General features: G+C 35.9%; 2 long non-coding RNA genes and 1 pseudogene across 2 annotated transcripts; all 3 read left to right on the top strand.

Annotated features, from left to right (window-relative positions):
• Window positions 1-2,885: 2,885 nt before the first annotated feature.
• Window positions 2,886-3,716, top strand: LOC132056702 (uncharacterized). Its single transcript, XR_009414896.1, has 2 exons — window positions 2,886-3,038; window positions 3,330-3,716. It is a non-coding gene; the product is annotated as an uncharacterized LOC132056702 (long non-coding RNA).
• Window positions 3,717-4,602: 886 nt separating this feature from the next.
• LOC132056701 (uncharacterized) lies at window positions 4,603-10,046 on the top strand. The gene is made up of 3 exons (XR_009414895.1): window positions 4,603-6,390; window positions 9,438-9,518; window positions 9,887-10,046. It is a non-coding gene; the product is annotated as an uncharacterized LOC132056701 (long non-coding RNA).
• A 1-nt stretch (window position 10,047) lies between these two features.
• On the top strand, window positions 10,048-11,335 carry LOC132057717 (uncharacterized; annotated as a pseudogene).
• The last annotated feature ends 346 nt before the right edge of the window (window positions 11,336-11,681 follow it).

Raw genomic sequence — 11,681 nt, 5'->3', positions numbered from 1 at the left:
TCGCGTCGTCGTAAGCAAACTAACGTGAATACAGAGATTCTATGATACCCCTAAAAGATTAAGGAAGACTTTTAATAAGTGTTAGACAAGTATTTAAAGGTTTCGGGATCAAGCAAATCGAAGAAATTAGGTTCGTTGAAAATTTGGAAAAACTTGGCAAAATTTTTGACAGGATTTTTTGGTCCAACTTCAAAGAGGCATATCTCCTAGAATATGAGGAGTTACGGAATCCATAACCTATGTAAATTGAAATTTAGCGAGTCTTCTTTCCAATGCAATGACAGATCGCATTTTGTGAAGTACGGAGGAAAGTACGACTCGTACAAAAATGTACGTCCCGCACTTTTTGGGCGTACTTTACCGAAATTTTCAGAAAGTTGAAAATTTTTGCCTCCAAAGTACGGGATGAATAGTATCACGTACTTTGAAGTACGAGATGAACAGTATCACGTACTTTGAAGTACGGGATGAACAGTATCACGTACTTTGAAGTACGGGATGAACAGTAACCCGTACTTTGCCAGAAATTTTTAGAATTTGAGTCGGTGGAATTTTTCTTCTAAGCCTATAAATTGATATTCCCACGACTTGGGCCTCATTTTTCACCCAAAATCAATCCCTAATGTCTCTCTAAGCTCCCCTTAACACCCACAAACACACCAAATCATTCCAAATCAAATCAAGAGAAGATCAAACTTGAAAACCTAGTTAATTTATGGAAGTTGGATGTTCTTGCTTTCACTTAGTGTTGTGGTGAACTTGACCTTGAAAAAAATTGTGTGAGTTGAAGTTCTTCAAATACAAGGTATGTTCTTCACCCTATTTGTATGGTTGAGTTGACTTAAAGGTTTAATACCCCTTAGAAAGGAAAAGAATTAAAGTGGAGAAGCTATAAATGTTGTAGTGAAGAAGGTGACTATGAGGTGAACTCGAAAAGGGGATTTGGTTAAATTTGAGACTAATTTGAATGTAAATTCATGATTATGATATTATGAATGTTGTTATTGTTGTTTAGGGGCTGTTTTGCAATATGGTGGAAGTCGATAAAATAGGAGAAGTGCTGCCCAAATTTCGTTAGTTCGTAATTATGTTAGTTTGAGCTTAAGAAGGTTTTCAAGACCTAACCTTAGTGTAAATCCTCTTGAATGTAGTTTTCGCGGACATTGGAGGAGAACATTAAGTAAATAGAAGTCGTAAAGGTATGTAAGGCTAACCCTTTTCCTTCTAAAGGCATGATTCCATAAATTGTGAACCCCCACATGACATTACCAATATTCCTATTTCTAGAAACACTAGAAGCCCATAACTTTCATGATTCCTAAAATATAGTTGATGATGTTCTCTATGATGATAACGATGATGATGATGATTCTATTCTAGAGATTCCAAAGCTTATGGCTTGATGCTATTATGAGATTATTGAGCTTACTTCATGATTTTTCTTACTTTCACTCATTGTTGTTGATCTAACCTTATGTTACTTGTTTCTTCGAGGTGAGATATAGCGAGGATGATTGTTCTATAATGTAAATCGGAGGTCACCGACCTTATGTCACTCCGATAGAGTAGTAGCTTTATATATATATGTATGATAACATCGTGCCTACATGGCCGGGCAGATACCACTAGTGGGCAGCGTGGGATGATTACCCCGGACGCGGGAGGCCCGAACGTGAGCTAATGATGATAACACCGAACCTATATGGTCGGGCAGTTTATATATAATTATGATGTTGTTTTAAAAGTAAAAGCTAGCATGCATGGTATCCGCCTTAAGAGGCAATCATATGTACAGGTTATCTCTTTATCTCATGTTTCATTATCTCTTTATTATGTCATTATTCATGCCTTATATACTCAGTACATTGTTTGTACTGATGTCCTTTCTTTTGTGGACGCTGCGTTCATGCCCGCAAGTAGACAGGGAAACGTTCCAGACCCCTAGGAGCTTGTCAGCGGAGATACAGGAGCACTCCACTACTTCGGAGTTGTAGTCTATTGGTATACTTCTTTTGTGTATATATTTGGGGCATGGCGGGGTCCTGTCCCGTCCTTATGATTTTCAGTACTCCAGATAGAGGCTCGTAGACATATGTGGATAGTTAGAAGTTTCATGGTCTCCCTAATGTATATTTTGTATATCATTTTTGCAGCCTTGTGGGCTTGTGCGTATATGTATATGTATATGTATATGAGGTGAAGTTCATAGTTATTACGTAATGAGTTCACTTTGAGAATTTACATTCATTCATGTGGTGTTAGTTGAGAGCTAGACATGTGATCCACCGAGATAGATGGGGAGAAGTATGCTAGGTGGTGCTCGATAGGCTAGCTCCGTGTACCTGTCATGGCCCTCTGGTTGGGTCGTGACAAAGTTCAAGATCAAGACCGCTAGATTCAAGATCAAGCTCAAAAGCCCTTGAATTCAAGCAAGATCAAGCTCAAAAGCCCTTGAATTTATTGTTGAAAAGACGAATCAGAGGATTCCTAGAGATTGAAACACTTATATTCTGAAATCAAATATAACGATTGTTACGATATTTTCCTGTCTTGATTATTATTTTCTCGACGAGAATTTTATAGTCAACAAATGATATAAGACATGAATTAAATGAGAATATGAGATCTCTTGTCCTCTTACAATTTGAATAAAAGAAAATAACATTTTCAAATTTCTTACGTGTAAAATGAAAATCTCATAAAAAGGACATAAAAACAACAATATTTTGTAAGTGAGCTACAAATCATTTTCTCGAATTAAATGAGTACAATGGATATGAATTAAATGAATTTATTATTAAAAATAAAACTTCAATATGACATGGCATACCAGGATAGGTGAGAACAAAGTTTTTGTCATATTTGTTTTTTTTTTTTTTGGAAAGAAAAGGCATAATTTTATTGTCCCAAAAGAAAATGATTTTAATAACTCCTTACCGTTCTAGGAAGGGTGCTGGGAAAATCCGGGTTGAATTATAGACCGCAATTTCGTTGATCTCTCCCTTGCAGCAGTCCCAAATCTTTCAACTACTTAGTCGGTTAGTATTTTTTCCTCGCACCTCATATTCCCTTTTACACTTTGTCTGTATGGTTGTTACCTATGTTTCATAAATATTTTGATGTCCTGTCGATCGGGTAAATGATAAAATAGAATTATTAGATAATAAGCAAATAAAAAAAAAAAAGGTAATTACACAGTAACATCAAATCTATGTTACATAAAATGAAACTTTTCATCATTATATAACAATGAATTTAACAATGCGATTCAATAAAATTTAAGTAACAATCAAAACTGATTTTTGGCCATTTGCTGCTGTATGTTCTAGGCCAAACGCGGCTGCATTTCAACCTTTTACGGGTGTAATTTTTTAGGCCAAACGTTGCTGATTTTTTGGCCATTTGCAACTCACTTTGGGAGTAATCCACTGCTACAGTTGATGCTGATTTTTTAGCCCAAAAGCTGCTGCGTTTTGGTCATTTGCACCTCAATTTTGGAAGTAATATACTGCTGCATTTTGGGGTCATGGGCTGCTGTACTTTTAGCCATTCTTGGGTTCCTTCGCTGCTACATTCGGAGATCTATTGCTTTATTTTTTGTGAGCAGTCATTAGCTATAAACTGGAATAGAGGGTTGAGCTTATGCTCCCTTTCACTTTGTAATTCCTCATTTATTGATATAAAGGTCACGCCACCTTACGACGATAATATTTTTTTTTTAAAAAAAAATCCAACTTTTAATAAGTAGAATTACGCGTATAGATATATTTTTTGACTGACTTGATAATGTAATTTTTTGGTATTAAAAAAAAAAAGAAAAAAAAGAAAGAAAGTAACAATCAAAATAAATGTTGTATTAAAACTAACAGCACAATACAATACAACCGTCCAAACAAGCTGTCAGTTTCTGTGTTTATTTTTTTCAGTAATGGGTGATATATTTACGTGGTGTAGCTACTCAGTTCCTATCAAGGTGCATTCCTTTCGTATCTAACTCTTGGATTGTTCGACACCTCACTTAATAAGACTATGCCGCAATCTTTACATTTGTTTTCTTACCAGTGCTCATCATTAGTCACATTTTATGCTAGCAAAATTGTTACACGTTTTTTGTTAACCTGAAATAAGTTACTCCTATTATATTTCTAGGTAATTTTCAAATCTCGTGGAGCTCATTCTTTAGGCTGAATTGTAGATTTACTTTAATTTGAGGGCTGATGAATTTTTTGCTTTATTGTTTGCGGTGTAAATGGGAGTGTTAATTTGATAAGCAATACGTTTCTTTTGACCTTCTTCAACTCCTCATTTGGGATGAGGATATATAAGATGGTAGTACTTATTATTATGCATAATGTTCTCGGCATCTGTTTCTGTTTCAGTCAGATAATAAAATAGAACCTTTTAAACCTGGAAAGTCCCATGGTACTGAGACTAGAATCCTGTTGTTACATGCTTTTTGAAAAGATATATATTTGATTCTACTGGTTGTTGGAAATTTACTTAGAATGATTTTAGCTGCATTAGCTTCATCCATCCATGTTACCTTCCCGATTTGGCCTTATCCCTTCTACTCTTTCCCGTCCATTTCGATTTGTTCCTTATGGTTAGTGCTGGGAATAAGAAAAGAAAAAAGTATGATTTGTTGTAGTAGTAGAGGAAGTTATAAAAAATACTCTGACAGCCGAAGTATGTATTAGAAAGGCAATACATTAAAGTTTAATTAGAAATACTGAGATTGTTTTGATATTAATTTGATTCATGGAGAATCCTAACATAACCAAGACTATACGAAATGCTCTAACATTGCTTTGGCACATCATGTAGTTGTATGCTGTACAGTTTCACCTGTTCATTACTTGTGTGCTCTTTCTTAGTTGAGAAGGTTTCCGGCGTGGATGCATGAGGACTGATATCCAGTGGTACTTTTGAATAATTTACTGTCAAGCCACTTTTGCTCCCTTTCTTCTTCTTCGGTTCATAGATTAAAGCTTCTTTTTATCTGTCTAAACGTAAATTTACTGTTTCTCTCCTGTAGTAAATAGAGTTTTTTTTTTTTTTTTGAGGTTGCATGGCCATAGTAAGTAAGTTCTTTTTTTTCTCCAAACAGAAAAGGTAAGGAAGTTCTTCTTTCGGAACCACCTTCTCATGAATTATGAAAATTTCTACACTGTGATCCACATAATTGCCAATTAAATATCTGTCGAAGTATAAAAAAATTATGAAGTTCTGTTCTTAAGACTTCAATCATGCTTGATTTTCACGTTGAAACATCAAAACTAGTCTCCAGAGCAAAGCTTTTCATTTCTTAGAGCTATTCGTAGTCCTGTGAAGATTTTGAAGACATCTTGGGCAAAACACAAATGTTAGGTGTTCTAGATCTTAAACTAATGTGTCACAAACGGGTAATGTGAATAGAATATATTAGGAAACCAAATGTTCATTGCCTGAATATAAAGTGAACAACATTGCTGAAAACTTGTACAACAAATATAGATTGTAGTTTATCTGGTTTAACATTGTCTGGATCCACCAAGACAAGTTGCCATATATCTGTTTATGGATTTATCTGTATCAGGTAGGTGATATACTTCTATCAGAAACATCATTCGTCATCTGTTTGAAGTTTAAAGATATCGCTGTAATTACCTATGCAGTGATGGATCTTCAAGGGCAGAAAATGCGGCAAAACTCTTGACAGTAGCTTGGATGGTCTTCCTGTTGGGAGTAATTGTAACACTTGTAGGATGTCATTTTGTTTTGTGGTTGCAGGAACCAAGTTACTGGAGTCAGTATGCACAGGCTATATGGATAAATAGTAAGCTTAAACTTTGATGTACAAACTTTTTAAGATGTGCTTTGTGCACATTCTTGCAAGCTGGTTATCAACCTGACCTAGGAGAATGCAGTATTCCATGGGTGCATCTGATTTTGACTTTTGAAGAGGGTCCATTGCAATGAACATTGACTGAATCTGTATGTCTTTGGCTTCAATGTGATTATGCTTCGACTGGCTTTAACTTATATTTATTTGTTCTACCTACATCAGGGTGAAGGTCTGGGACTTCCGAGTAGTGTACATTGGACTTATGACATCTCTATGAGTCCAAAATAGCGACTTATTGGCCATTTAAGTTCTTTGGTTCGACAAATAACTTTTTTCTATTTGGTAATTGATGAGTAGATTTTTTTTTTTTTTTTTTTTGTGTGTCCTTTATTATTGTAATTTTCCTATTGAGCAGGCTTGCATGTATGCTGGAGCTACTAGAAGAACCTTCTTACATATTGTGTCAGAATCTGCTTCAACTCAAGTTACAGCTGATAGTTGAAACTGCAGCTACCCTTTCACGTTGCTTAACTACCTACATCCTCATTGTAAAGCTGCCTGACATGGTAACTAAATTTTCTACTGTTTTTTAGTTTGAGTGTTCTGCTCTTTATCTTTATATACATTAATTCAAGCAAGGTCGCATCTTGCATAATGTTTATTTGAAGGCGAAGTGTTTCTTAAATTTCTGTTAAAGAAGATGTATTTCATTGTTATTGGATGGTATAATGCACCAAATCAAGATTAACTTCGACCATCTCGAGGTTTCCCCAAAAGAAAATGTGTTTAACCAGTGGATTCAATTTATGAATCCTCTATACTCATTCCACTCTCTTTGGGTCCCTTCTATTCTAATACGAGCAAATAGAGGTTCTCGAAATCTCGTCATTATCCCTATACTAATATGCAAGTCCCCAATCAAATTAAAAAAGATCTTGGCACAAACTGAACCTAATCTAAGTGTAACAACCAACAATTAAACCTTGATTCCAATCGGTTGGTATCATCTATATGGCTCCTTTACTTTCATTCTATTATGTTCGTAACTATTTCTACGTTGATTCCAATAGATTCTAAGCTTTTTGAGACAACTTTCTTTTCATTGATGTTAGGTCTACCTCGTCCGTTTTTAGCATTTTCAGTTACCGTGTAGCATCTAATATTTGAAGGTATGCGTATGAAGTGTCTAAACTATTTGAAGCCACTCTCTCTCGTTTTAACATCTGGTTGTACTAGTACCACCCTCTTTTAATGTGATCATTTAAACTTTTGTTCAATCTTAGATTACTGCTTAAATCAATAATAGACATTAAACTTTGAGTGAAAATATCTTTTGAAGTTTCAAAATCCTAAAGAGAGATTTGGAGACAAGAAAAAAGTTGGTCAAGCAACCCGTTGGTTTGCACCTGAGATCTTTCTTCAGAAACGGGATGATGGGGCGGGCGTCCAACTTTCAGTACTCTTTGTCATGTTGCATACTTATGCCTTATCTTTTTCTTAAAATATTTGCTTACTCGCTCCATGGAACTGTTATCAAAGATCTTTACATCTGTACTTTCAGTTGTTGATCTCTTTTGTTTTTCCAGTACACCCGTTAGAGTTGTTTAACTTGCAGTTATGCAATAATTAAATTTGGTTAAGTTGTGCTTTAGTACTATCAAGGCAAAAAAAAAAAAATTTCTTACTTGCATGAAAAGTTTATTCTATTTTCATTGATTCTGATTCTGCTCGTGAACCTTCTTTCTCTATCAATAAGAACCATCAGTTAACGTCTTCACTAATGTCTATTAATTCAAAAGAGTCTCCCCCAGTTAAAAAGAATGTCTTCCTTTCCATAATTAAATGGATAAGGTTAATGGAAAAGGTTGTCGGATTTAATCATGGAAAAGGAAGAGAGGAAATTAGGACTTAACACATTACTCAATAGAGCATTTTTTTTTTTTTTTGGCACCTCAATGTCTTCACATTCCAATAGCACACCTTTCTTGTGACCTACTCCCACTAAAATGTCCTAGGATACCATGCCTTACATTCTGAAGAACACCAAAAGCAGTTCTGCTCCCTCACTTGTTGGGTTACGGTTATTTGATTTTGCTGAGTCCTGATGCCTGGACAAGCCCGTTGAATCTTAGGGAAATTTTGAGCAACATCAGTTTCTATATCATTTCTGCTAATACTATTAGGCAGCCTCTGTCTGTGGATCTTCGTCTGCTTCCTCTGAGCAGCCTAAGGCCTAGCACATGTACAGAAGCCAATCTAGTGCCGATTTCACCCTGACACATAAGTAGATTAACAGTTCAGAACACCAATAATCTGCAAAAGTTTGAAGAGATTAGATAACATAATTATCATTGTAAAAGAGGAAGTATCTTATGAACCTTGAAGCATAAATCATAAATGATAATAATGTATGTTAGTGTGACCTCAAAGCTATTAAATATGATCTTGAAAGAGAGCCATTTTCTAGAAGGGGAACAGGCTGAAGGTTGCAATTCCCAATCTTTGGCTGCTACTTCGATGTGTTTGACTTTTATGATTTAACTCTCTCCACTACCACTGCCGTACATCGGTAACTTCTTGATAAAGCTGACTCTACATGTTTGTATAAATTCGGAGAATGATGCAGCTACCAAACAAGGGAATTCTCTTGATCTTTGATAAAAAATTTAAAAGCATGTTTAGCTCTATAATCCGGCAAAGCTTATTTAACCAGCCCTATTTACTGTGCATGTCTAGGCTAATGTGCTATCCTCGATGCGCAGTTTGGCAATTGATGAGTTAATTTGTTTTACATTTTTGGCGGACATAGGATTGTTAGCAAATATCTTTGTTTCTAATCCAGCTCAGTTTTCTTGTATCCTAGTCATGATTTGTACATTTTTCTTGAATGGACTCAGTGGGGTCTTGCCTCAGGACAAAGCTTTTATAGCTTGTTTTGCCTGTTTGGAATCCCATAAAAGGATAGGTTCTGAAGCCATGCCTTACCATAGCGAGTCGTCAAATGGGAATGGATTTTGTTCACTTTTAGTGACAAGACCTTTTTTTTGGATTAAGGTGAATAGGAACGAACCATCTTTTGTGCTTGTGTTCTTGAGCTTTAGGATCTGTAGACCGATCAGGATGAGGCAAATTCTTCGTCCTCTGAGGTTCAACTAGGAGATGTTATTTATAATTCTGCAAGTTTATGTATGTTTAAGAAACAAGCTTCTGATAGCCTAACTCCGTCTAACTTGGATTCTGACCCCTGTTAATCAAGAAACTATCTAGACATCCTTGCAACACATGCTGCTGCTGCTGCCGCCTCGTTATGTAAGGGGCTTTTTGGTTTCTAATTATTGGGGTTCCCAAACCATGCTGTTCAAAAATGATGTTACCGACTTGATAGTATATGCTTTTGAATAGCTTCAGAAAGTTCTTTATTTAGTTTCAAATAGCTGGGTTCTTTAAATCAAGTATGCATCTAGAAGACTCTGCCGCTGAGCGTTATAGGATTTCATTCTGCAGCATTGTGGATTATGGTTATTAAGATGCTTAAACGAACTAAAGTTTTTCATAGTTTTGCCAGCCTTACTACCGCAAACTCTCTAAGTCTGATCGGTTGTGTTTGGTGCAGGAACGCCTGAAGCATTTCTGAATGCCGTTCCAAATCAGAACCCACTCAAGCACTCTAATGATGTCTTGCTTGTGTTCTCAGGTATTTACCTAGTGATAAATATCAGTCTTATTATTTTATACATTCAGCTGGTACAATTGGGTTTGATTTTGGCAAATTCTTTTAAGTATCCTAATGATATCTTCTAAGTGCTGGAGGATTTTTTTATTGCCCAATTGTTTATGTACTTATCTTTTCTTAAATAATTAAAAAGGAAATCATGATCATTGTTTTTCCTTCAAATCGTAGTTCGGAATTACGGCCACCTCCTCTACTATGCGAAAAATAAGTTGTTCTTATAGCTCTACGGAGTGATTTTCTTGAAGATTCCATATATCATATGTCGGTCATTGATTCTCATATTTCATCTGTCAGCAGTATTTCATTAATACAACCTCTCATTTTTAAAGAACTAGTTTCAGAGGCACTGCCATTATGCTGAGGAACTAGCTACATTTGTCACAAGTAGAAGAATGATTGAGTAGTGAAACCGATTCTAATTGCTTCTCCAGACCTAGTTTCATTCTTCATAATGCATTACATTTGCGCATTGAGCTCTAGGTAGTCTTGTTGCAGGCTCCAGTCCGTGACTGATATAGCAGTTAGGATCACTTACTCCACATTATTCATCAGGAGCTATTTCCAGGTATATGCTTGTGAAACTTACTGTGTCTTGTGGTATGGAAGTATAGGATTTTGTTGGTGCTTACAGAATATAGAATTTTGAAGGATAGTAGATCTCACATTCCCTGGATTTCAGACCATGATTACTTTATGGATTTTTCTCAGGGTTCACCCTCATTCTCCATTGATGGGTGCCTGCCTTCTGGTTGGACCATTCTTCTTCTTTCTGGACTCATCACTCTAATCTCAGAAAAGATACTTCTGAATGGGGAAAACTTCTCGGAATCATTTTGCCCATGGGAATAACCTGTTTCACTGTAGCAACCTTTATTATGTAAGTAGAGGCTTTAAAACTCTATATGCCTATGACTGTTGAACTGGATTGATGCTATATGCATAGCAGTCTTACCATGCAAAATAGACGTCCTTTTATCCTTCAGTGTCTGATAGTGTATCTCTCTTGAAATTCAGCTATCGTCGTGAGAGGAGCTTTATCAACAAAATCATATGTTTCCTGGGGCATGTTGACTGAAGAATGAAGTCACTCTAGCGAGATCAATTTACCCCTACCATTAATGTTCAGGCTTATGGATACTCTATCTTGGGGTTCGCTTTGACATGGTACCTCTGTGTGCTGGTAAAAGCGTGAACTTAGCTAAAGCATAATTGGCATATTCTTTCATCGGTGAGATTAAATTCAACCGCTAATGCACATCATTCATTGTTTGGTTGCAATTCAAAGTCAAGTTTTACTGGGTATGGGAAGTTTCTCATGTTTTATTAACTGGTTCATGTTCCTTCTATATTTAGCTTTAAGATTTGCTCAATGCTGCAAGAGGTTTGTGACTCATTTGTTTCCAGGACAAATTTAAGTGATGCTGGGATCCATGATATAATTATTCAGATCGATGATTAGGCCCTTCTCCAGTTCATAAGGATGTAGATTTTCAGATCCATTTTAATCAAGAATGACAGTACATTATTAATGACTTAACCCATCTAAAAGATATTTAAGAAGATTAGAAACCCATCTAAACGATATTGAAGAAGATTAGCCTTTAACTCTTTTGTTTACTATCAGTTTATTTCAAACCTCCTAATGTTGGCTGATGTTGAGTCTAGTGTCCGCTCTGCATTTACTGCATCAAGTAATACAAATAATTTGTATTAGGGTATAGTCATGCTTCATTGACAGGACTTTGTTTTTAACATTTTTAAATTCAGCTTTAATCTTTGTGCAGGTATAAGTATCTTATGCAATCTATTCTTCATTTCCCCTTGCTCTTGCACGTGGCACGTAGAAACCATTCTCACCTAAATGATGTAAGGGGCAAAGAGGTATCAACTTTCTGGTGCTTCTGCTTTCATATAGTTCTTTTGAACATTTGTTGAGTTGGAGAACTAACAAGGTGGTACTAAGAATGCTGCATTACTACCCGGTGGTGTCGTTAAATTATCATCATATCTTTGCTTCGGTTTCTTTTCCTTTGTATTTTCGAATCAAGCTGAGCTTCATGCAGCATTATTAAGGTGGAATCTAAGGTTTAAATACTATCCAGTGACGGAATAAGTTTTATGTTT

Source organism: Lycium ferocissimum, chromosome 5, assembly GCF_029784015.1.
Source record: "Lycium ferocissimum isolate CSIRO_LF1 chromosome 5, AGI_CSIRO_Lferr_CH_V1, whole genome shotgun sequence".
Lineage (NCBI taxonomy): Eukaryota > Viridiplantae > Streptophyta > Magnoliopsida > Solanales > Solanaceae > Lycium > Lycium ferocissimum.
This window is presented reverse-complemented; position numbering and strand designations above follow the sequence as displayed.